Source organism: Dendropsophus ebraccatus, chromosome 8 (assembly GCF_027789765.1).
Source record: "Dendropsophus ebraccatus isolate aDenEbr1 chromosome 8, aDenEbr1.pat, whole genome shotgun sequence".
Classification (NCBI taxonomy): Eukaryota; Metazoa; Chordata; class Amphibia; order Anura; family Hylidae; genus Dendropsophus; species Dendropsophus ebraccatus.
In genome coordinates, this window is record NC_091461.1 from 107,408,240 (window position 1) to 107,418,911 (window position 10,672).

The 10,672-nt window shown below is 38.4% G+C and overlaps 1 long non-coding RNA gene across 3 annotated transcripts; it reads left to right on the top strand.

Moving 5' to 3' along the window:
• The first annotated feature begins 1,401 nt into the window (after nt 1-1,401).
• On the top strand, nt 1,402-9,440 carry LOC138798805 (uncharacterized). 3 transcript variants are annotated; one of them, XR_011364172.1, is made up of 5 exons: nt 2,818-3,008; nt 4,381-4,481; nt 8,050-8,119; nt 8,287-8,462; nt 9,385-9,440. It is a non-coding gene; the product is annotated as an uncharacterized lncRNA (long non-coding RNA). The 3 variants fall into 3 exon arrangements; XR_011364173.1 differs by lacking the exons at nt 2,818-3,008; nt 9,385-9,440 and adding an exon at nt 1,402-1,547 and having other exon boundaries at nt 8,287-8,568; XR_011364171.1 differs by lacking the exon at nt 9,385-9,440 and having other exon boundaries at nt 8,287-8,568.
• The last annotated feature ends 1,232 nt before the right edge of the window (nt 9,441-10,672 follow it).

The window sequence follows — 10,672 nt, forward strand, 5'->3', positions numbered from 1 at the left end:
TGGTGTGGTGTGTGCATGGAATATGTACATACATGCGTGGTGTGGTGTGTGCATGTAATATGTACATACATGTGTGGTGTGGTGTGTGCATGTAATATGTACATACATGCGTGGTGTGGTGTGTGTATGTAATATGACCATATGTGCGTGGTGTGGTGTGTGCATGTAATATGTACATACGTGTGTTGTGTGTGCATGTAATATGTACATACATGTGTGGTGTTGTGTGTGCATGTAATATGTACATACATGTGTGGTGTGGTGTGTGCATGGAATATGTACATACATGTGTGGTGTGGTGTGTGCATGGAATATGTACATACATGTGTGGTGTGGTGTGTGCATGTAATATGTACATACATGTGTGGTGTGGTGTGTGCATTTATTATGTACATACATGTGTGGTGTGGTGTGTGTATGTATACAATTGTGTTTAACCAGTGAATGTACCTATCTACCTATTTTTTTTTCTGTTCCAGGTGAAGAAAAGCCTAGCTAGAACTCAGTGTTCTAGCTATAGATACACGGATAGTGTTCTAGTACATTTATACATTTATATTGTGTCATAGTTAATTTACCTGATACAGCATTCTAGCTATTAATAGATTGTTCTATCTATATGTACATACATACATTAGTGTACTATCAGGAATATATACCCTGTTTCCCTGAAAATGAGGCATAGTGGAGGATTCACAGGATGTTCATTTTTTTTTGGTTCAACAATAAGTGTGAATTCTTTTTCATGGAAAAGACACCCCCTGAAAATAAGACGTGGTGCCTCTTTGGGAGCAAAAACTAATATAAGACACTTATTTAATATAAGACATCTTATTTTCGGGGAAACATTGTAGATCAATGCAGTATGCCGGCTATGTATGCATTGGTGCAGTATGCTACGTATAGATACAGTGTTCTAGCTATAGCTCCATTCTTCAGTGTTCTAGCTATAGATACATTGGTGCAATGCACGGCCTTACCAGAGACACAATTACATTAACAACAGCAAGGGAATGGCGCTGAGGATGAAGGCAACACACATATCTTAATCCTTGTGTGCAATAGGAAGCTATCAGCAGGTTGGATTCATCTAACCTGCTAATAGTTCCCCTTTAAGTTATTGTCCACCCCCTCACGCCGTACACTAAACACACATTTGGCAGTGTATCAGATCTGTCCGGAGTCTTCCTTCATAGACGTATATATTTAAAGGCAAAAAAAATCACTGATTCCATCTATCGTGAATACTGTCTCGAAAATCTTGCGGTCACTTTGAGCCAACTTTAGGTGCGGGGACGGTTGTTAGCATTTTAGTGAATTTACCTGCACCATATTACAATCTTTTCTTGTATACTAGCACACACTGATTCCCTCTTTGTCCGTGTCCGCCATGTCAGATGGTGATACTATCATTGCACAGATAACCTGGGCCGCTGTCTGCTGGGAATACTTACGATATATACCATCATCTTCTTATCCATCATGGCCGGATGCTGCGATTCCCATCATAACGTATCAGGGCATTACTAGTCTAGCAGTTTCCTTGTGTAAGTATTAAAGTGATTCGGAGCTTCTGTAATGATGTGGATATCCTTCTAAATGTCACCTCCTTAATGTCATATCCTCCGCCGGCGTCTGCAGGGTTCCTGTCCCCGGATAATTACATGAGACATTAAAACCGTCTTTTGTAGGAAACACAGAGAGAGCGCAGCTCCGAGGTGTCATATAGAAGGCAGGAGGACATTTACATACCATGTCAGGAGGCTGCATAGTCTGCCAGTATTCTGGGTGGGGGCTTCTTACCACGTCTCTGGGGTAATAGGGGCAACGTAAGGGCAACAGTAATGTATCCCCACAACAACAACAACACACAAGGTATATTCATGATAACAGAGGATAGGAAAGCTACGTAATAACTGTCTCCTTACCAATTCGTATAGTCTAATAAGGGCAATGTAATAACAACAGTAATGTCTCCACGCAACAACAGTACAAAACACATTTGTACAGGGGCGTAGTTAGGATTCATGGGGCCCCATAGTAAGAAACTGTATGGGGGGCTCTTCTTGAGGCTGGAGGTGCAATGCTGCCTCCAGCCACAAGAGAGACTAGCAGGGCAGGGAGCTCAGCCAGTGTGTGCCGTGAACCGTAACAACTATCGAGGCAGATCATGCGACTGCTATGGGACCAGTGCAGCAGGGGGCCCCCTGGTGAAGCGCAGTCAGCCTCTATGCTTTTTACGGCCCACAGCACACACTAGCAGAGCTTCCTGCCTCTATGGTAGCTACGCCACTGCGTTTGTGTATATAGGACACCATTTTGTCAGACAAAATTTGCTTCAATGACGCAAAATACAATTAAAAGAGTCACACAGTTTTTGTGTACACGGAATTTATTTTGTGCTCACACAATCAATTGCGCAAAAGGTACAGGAATTAATTTTACACACACAAAATACATTTGGTCACACACAGTTTTATTTTTGTGCCACAGAATTGTGATAATGTGTGACACATTCGGCCTCATTTACTAACAATGCGTCAATTATTATAGCAGTTATGTTGTCGGTTGTGTCTAGTTTTTTCCCCATTAATGTGGTGCATGCTGTTTGTAAATCTGGAAGGTTTTTCAAAGGACAAAACTAAGGGGGAGATTTATCAAACATGGTGTAAAGTGAAACTGGCTCAGTTGCCCCTAGCAACCAATCAGATTCCACCTTTCATTTTCCAAAGAGTCTGTGAGGAATGAAAGGTGGAATCTGATTGGTTGCTAGGGGCAACTGAGCCAGTTTTACTTTACACCATATTTGACAAATCTCCCCCTAAATGCCTGTCTCAGTGGAGGGATTGGCTGCTCAGCCAATCAGTAACTAGAGCTGCGTCCCACCCCAGTCCCTGACTGGCTGAGCGACCAGTCCATCACCTAGGTCGTGAAGTGTCAGTGCCGGTGATCGCGGAGCTTGGGGGTCCCAAGGCAGATCCCACTGGTCACCGGGCGCACGGGGAGAGGTAAGTTCCTACTGGTCATAAAATTCCCCCCGCCCCTGCTGGCTGTCAAATTGTAAAAGTATTTTCCTTTAATGTAAAAAACGTCCATCTTTTGATAATGCCGGACGTTATTAATGATCATGAGCATTAATGACGTCCACCGTTATCAAAAGACGGATATTTTTCACGTAAAAAAAGATATTGTGGGAACATAGCCTATGTCAGACAAAATATTATTCTGTGTCGCATTAGAATCTGTGTCAGTCTCACAGGCTAAGGCCATGTTTACACAACGTAAGTAAAGTATTAATCACGGCCATTGTTGCCGATTTGCAACACAGCCGTGATTAGTACTTAACTTTCATTGTGCTGCAGCCAGAGGGAATCCCGGCCTGAGTGTATACTTCATTGAATAGCGGCCGCAGAGAACCTGTCAGTTCACACAACGGAGCATGCGGCTCCGGCCGCACACTCCATTGTGCGCAGCGGGGAATTTGGATGTGGACTCACACTAATGCACCCGCATCCAAAATCAGCTGAAGTGAAGATCATCCGGCCTGTACTGCAGTACCGGCCAGGATGATCTTCTCAGACACCGGCCGTTCTGTGACTCCGGTTAGAGAATGGCCGGTGTCTTATGCCATGTGAACATGGCCTAATAGGGGGAAACATAGAAACAACAATAATGTACGACAACAGAGAGTAGCAGAGCAACATGCTAAAAGTAACCTCAGGTCGCTCCATCTTCTTACCACCTCTCATAGGCTAATAAGGGCAATGTAATAACAACAGGAATGTATCTACACAACAACAGTACAAAACACATCTTATGTTCATGATACTGTAACAACAGGGACAATGAGAGCTACATGATAACTCAAGTACTTTCCCAGTTACCTTAAAGGCTAAGAAGGTCAATATATAAAAAATAAATACAACAATAAAGTATCAACACAACAACAATCCAAACCACGTCTTACATTCATGATAATGTGACAACAAAGATTAGGAAAGCTGCATTATAACTAGTACAAGTGCAAATAAACTCATCTTCTTACCCATTGTCATAGGCTAATAAGGGCAACGTAATGACAACAGGAAAGTATCTACACAACAACAATATAAAAAATATATGTGTATGACAACAAACACTAGAAAAACTACCACTTATCATAAGAACATGGTAAATGATACTAGGAAACTACATCATAACACTTTTATAACAATTTTCATAACAATTTTTTATTCATATATCTCCAATTTATGCCGTGGTGCTGTACTGATCTTGCCATCACTTACTATTATATAGCTCCAACCTATGCCGTGGTGCAGTACTTATCTTGTCATCACTTACCATCTAAATTTCACACAAACCTATCAGTATGTTTTTCAGTTGTTGGGCTGAAGTGGAAAAACTGAAGAAGAAAATACAAACTCAGATGTGACCCTTGGCTGGATTAAAACCCAGGTCCCTAGGGCTGCAATGCAACAATGGTAACCACTAATATTATTTATCATATTATGCGGTTCAGGGAAGAAACAGAGTGCTGCACCTCACACCCATGGCTGATACTAGTGCCCCTAGGCTAAATAAAAAACACATCAGAATTTTGTGTATGAATTGATCAAGCCATACTGCCCCATGTACCTCGGGCCGGTATCTGATACACATGGGTCCCTACACTAAGTCCACACCGTGCCAGTCAGTGGCCACCAACTCCGCAGGCGTGCACAGTCAGGGAACGGGGGCCATGGGACGGCCCTGCGACCCCCATGCCACAGGACCAGACCCAAAAACACCACACCAGAACCCGGCCAGCACCGCCGGCGGAGAAGGTCGCCCCCAAGCAGCACAAGTCTGGATAAGGAATTACACTCACCATAGCTGCAGCAAACAGAATGGGAAAAAACAGGAGGGATTAAAACCATGTGCACTCAGGTGTCTCCTGCTAATTGCGGTCATGTGGGTCTCACCAGGAGGAGTGCAAAACACGGAGAAAAGAGAGAAACAAAATGCGGTTCAGGGAAGAAACAGAGTGCTGCACCTCACACCTATGGCTGATACTAGTGCCGCTAGGCTAAATAAAAAACACATCAGAATTTTGTGTATGAATCCAGACTTGTGCTGCTTGGGGGCGACCTTCTCCGCCGGCGGTGCTGGCCGGGTTCTGGTGTGGTGTTTTTGGGTCTGGTCCTGTGGCATGGGGGTCGCAGGGCCGTCCCATGGCCCCCGTTCCCTGGCTGTGCACGCCTGCGGGGTTGGTGGCCGCTGACTGGCACGGTGTGGACTTAGTGTAGGGACCCATGTGTATCAGATACCGGCACGAGGTACATGGGGCAGTATGGCTTGATCAATTCATACACAAAATTCTGATGTGTTTTTTATTTAGCCTAGCGGCACTAGTGTCAGCCATAGGTGTGAGGTGCAGCACTCTGTTTCTTCCCTGAACCGCATTTATCATATTATATTTAACATAAAGATTTTGAATTTCTATTAGTATCTATCTATCTATCTATCTTTTTCAAATCTATTATCTATCTATCTATCTATCTATCTCCTATCTATCTCCTATCTATCTATCTATCTATCTATCTATCTATCTATCTATTATCTATCTATCTATCTATTATCTATCTATCTATCTATCTCCTATCTATCTATCTATTATCTATCTATCTATCTCCTATCTATCTATCTATCTATCTATTCATCTATCTATCTATCTATCTATCTATCTCCTATCTATCTATCTATCTATCTATCTCCTATCTATCTATCTATTCATCTATCTATCTATCTATCTATCTATCTATCTATCTATCAATCTATCTATTCATCTATGGGTCCACTTACACAAAAAGATTATCTGACAAAGATTTGAGGGCAAAGCCAGAAACCGACTATAAACAGAGATCAGGTGATAAAGGAAAGCCTGAGATTTCTCCTCTTTTCAAATCCATTCCTGGCTTTGGCGCCAAATCTTTGGCAGATAATTTGTCAGATAATCTTTCTGTGTGGACCCTATCTATCTATCTATCTATCTATCTCCTATCTTTCTATCTATCTTTATCTATCTATCTATCTATCTATCTATCTATCTATCTATCTATCTATCTATCTATCTATCTATCTTTATCTCTATCTTTATGTATCTTCTATCATCTATTTATCTCAAATTAATTATCTATCTATGTATCTATCTCTATTATTTATTTATCTGTCTATCTATTATCTATCTATCTATTTTCTATCTATATATCTCTTATCTATTATCTATCTATCTATCTATCATCTATCTATCTATCATCTATCTATCTATCTATCTATCTATCTATCTATCTATCTATCTCCTATCTATCTCCTATCTATCTATCTATCTATCTATCTATCTATCTATCTATCTATCTATCTATCTATCTATCTATCTCCTATCTATCTATCTATCTATCTCCTATCTATTATCTATCTATCTATCTATCTATCTATCTATCTATCTATCTATCTATCTATCTCATATCTATTATCTATCTATCTATCTATCTATCTATCTATCTATCTATATATCTCCTATCTATCTCCTATCTATCTATCTATCTATCTATCTATCTATCTATCTATCTCCTATCTCTCTATCTATCTATCTATCTATCTATCTATCTATCTATATATCTGTCTATCTATCTCCTATCTATCTATCTATCTATCTATCTATCTATCTATCTATCTATCTATCTATCTCCTATCTATTATCTATCTATCTATCTATCTATCTATCTATCTATCTATCTATCTATCTATCTATCTATTTTTCCCCTTATGTTGCCTTAACCGTTATTCTCTCTTGAATCCATTTCCAAAATGACTGCTTGTGTATTTTTCCCCCCATAAATTCCATCAAGCAATCTCCCTGCCAACAGCGGTAAAAAAAAACAAAAAAAAAAAACAGCGAGCAACGAGGAGCTATGTAACCGCAGATCTATGGAAGGTCAGCACGGGAGATGAGCAAAGCAATAGGAGTCTAACAAGAAGCTTTCAAAAATTCAATTACAGCCACAGAAATTAATAAATCCTTTCTGTTGCTATAGAACGAGAATTTGTCAACCTGTCCATTTTTCAGCATCTCCCTCTGACCCTGGTCAATTACATTGCTTGTAAATAGTTTTTATACATGTTCAAATAATTGCTCATTTTAATGTGCAGTGATCTGTATTCGTCACGCACCGCAGACTTAGCCCATCACTACGCTGCCACCAGGACCCATTACGCGGCTGTATGTGAAATTGAAATTGAAGTTATAATTGATACAGGGGCCCATCACCATAATGGGTTCATCATAGCGCCATCTAAAATATTAATTTTCTAATTATGGGTAAATGATCAGACAAGCTGAGCCAGTGCTAGCAATGGGGCCCCTGGGAATCGCAGCTTGCTGGATGGGAGGAAAAGGCCTTGTAGCAAGTGCAGATCTTTTCTCCTCGTCTATAGTGGAGCGCGGCGAGATTCCATTTGCCCAGATAATAGGTAAATAACGCTTAAGGATCCGGCTTTTAGACTCGATTTTCCTCCCTTTGTCTCCGTCTTCTCGCTCTTCCTCCTCGGCTGACTTTCATAATTTAAAGTAATATCATTAGTTCAGCGATTCCACATTCATTTGTCAGTGAGCCTAGAACATCATTTCATTTCCATCACAATAACAAGACAATGTGTTAATAATTTCACCTCTCGCCATTTGTCTTTGGGAGAATTTTTTTTTTTTTTTACCTTTTATTTATCTGGGTTCTTTTTTATATCCATATGGGCAGAACAGCATTTGAAGAATATATATATATATATATATATATATATATATATATATACACACAATTTTTCAAATTTTTTTAATTACATATCTATACACACACACACATCATCTATATATATATATATATATATATAAATATATATATATATATATATATATATATATATATATATATATACTTTTTAATGTGCTACTTAACTTTTTGATTTAAAAAAAAATCATTAACATAAATTTTTAACAAATTCTTTACATTTTCACAGAAAGATAACACAAACAAAACTTTTTGGGTGAAAAAATGCTGCGGCCTGATGTTCTCTGGAAGACAATAAGGTAAATTATAAAACGCATGATCTATAATGTTTATTTATTTATTTATTTTTTGTGGCATTTTATCTCACTTGAGTTTATGGTGTTCGTTCACCCCTAGACTGCCATACTTTTTTTTTTTAAGCAGGAAAAAAAAAAAACTAAGAAGTGTTTGCTTGTGTTTTTTACAGCGTTGTCTCATTCTTCGTAAGAAATTCTGGAATCACATGATCAGAGAAAAATCACATGACTTGTAACTGGAAAGACTCATGGATTGCAATTCACTATCTGCAACGACACCACTAAAACTGCACCATAAGAAGCTAAACTAATTTTTTTTTTTAAAGCCACAAAAGCACTATAAAAAGTATGTGTGAAAGGGGCCATTAATATTTTTTCTAAGAATTTTTTGTTACATTTTTTTTTTTTTTTTGTGGCTTATTTAGTGTATTATGTGTACTTTTTATGCCTTTCTTTCCAGCATTATATAAAAATAATAGGGGGAAATAAATGCACCTGCACCTATTATTTTGTATCCATTGTTTCATGGCCATATTTACATGGCTATATTTATCATGTATTTGCGCCTTGCTCACCAGTTTTGCTTTCTGACAAATGTTGTGGCCCAGGCTTGGCTGGAGTAAGGTTTTTAGACATTTATTATGCAGTTAAAAAAAAAAAAAAAGCTAAATTTTTGCATAGTCTCCCTCCACCCTATGGGCGGTTTAGGAAATGACAAGACTTTAAAGTATTTTGGAAAATACACAAAATTCACTGTATATGGCACAATAACATGATGAAATGTACAAGGTGGAAAGTTACAAGGTGGAAAAACGGGCTGATAAAGGTTTGAATAAAATAAAAAATAAAAAATAAAAAATAAAAAAAAAAATATATATATATATATATAATTACATAGTAAAAAAAATGACAGGCCCAAAAAATGTAAAGTGAAGAGAATTATTACATAAATGGCATTGTACGTATTCTTTTATATTTCACCATTGACTTCCAGTTAACATCAGTCCGCCATGTTTTTCAGGCAAAAAAAAAAAAAAAAAAAAAATTTTGCAGCATTTTTCTTGAAAACACTATGCACGCCACCGCCTCTAGGTCACCTGGTATGTTTCTGCAGAACATATTATGGAACTTGTTGATATTCATTATATAAATATATGTATTTTTTTTTATTATTATTATTTTTTTACGTTTTCATATTAATAGGTTGGTTATTATACGACAAAGAAAAAAACTAAATCTATGTAATATTTCATTTCTTTTGTCGGCAGGAGCGCGGGCCATTACACATGAGCACAAATGGCGCATCTTAAAAATATTCATGCGTTAAATCCAATTGGGTTTTTCTTATTTTAACCCTGATGTTGCTTGGTTTAAACCTTATATCGCGTCTTTGCTGCTTTTATGTTGTCCTACCCAGATCATAGCAAACTGTGCGCTCTTTTAGATTGCAAGCTCTTTGACCAAGTCAAATCTTTTAATTTTTTTTTTTAAATGAGAAAATAGAGGATGATGAGGCAGTTGTTGATTTTCTGTTTCTTCGGCCCTGGTTGTATAATCCGGGTGATGACAAAGGACACCCCCAGCGCGCCTCTGTGTCCTCTCGCTATCCAGGCCTTGCCATGGCTGGAGGCGGGTACTCTGCGCCAAGTATCTGCTCACCTTTACCATTTGTCAACCTGTTCATTACAGGAGAGGATTTGACACACCAGAAATGTCTTTTTGACAGGAAAGTTTATACTGGAATGAAAACTGAAGCTAGGGGGAAAAAAAAGAGAGAGGGAAGCGTAAGAAGGATGAACAGGTAATTTATAACCCCGGGCTGGCAATAGTAGTCTTGTCTATGAGACAGGATATATGTCAGCTCCTTGGAAGCAGAGAGATACAAGATTCATGTGCCTGGGGCGGTGATGGGGGTGCACAGGTGCTGCCGAGAGCTCATTCACACAGCAGCGGGGTGTCCAGAAATGGCGCAGGGTGGACGCTGGAGCCTCACGGAGAGGGAGAAAATATCTGTGCACAAGTACATGGTTCCCCCTCAGTCTGTAGAGATAGAGATGTAACACCGGACCCCCATCTGATAGACACCTTCATGTCATCTGGATGCAAATATTTATAACATTTTCCAAGTTATACCCATTATCTATCCATGTGTAACCTAACAAATCTATCTATCTATCTATATATCTATCTATCTCCTATCTATCTATCTATCTATCTATCTATCTATCTTCTATCTATCTATCTATCTATCTATCTATCTATCTCCTATCTATCTATCTATCTATCTATCTATCTATCTATCTCCTATCTATCTATCTATCTCCTATCTATCTATCTATCTATCTATCTTCTATCTATCTATCTATCTATCTATCTATCTATCTATCTCCTATCTATCTATCTATCTATCTATCTCCTATCTATCTATCTATCTATCTATCTCCTATATATCTATTTATCTATCTATCTCCTATCTATCTATCTATCTATCTATCTATCTATCTATCTATCCATTATCTATCTATCTATCTATCTATCTATCAATCAATCTATTTA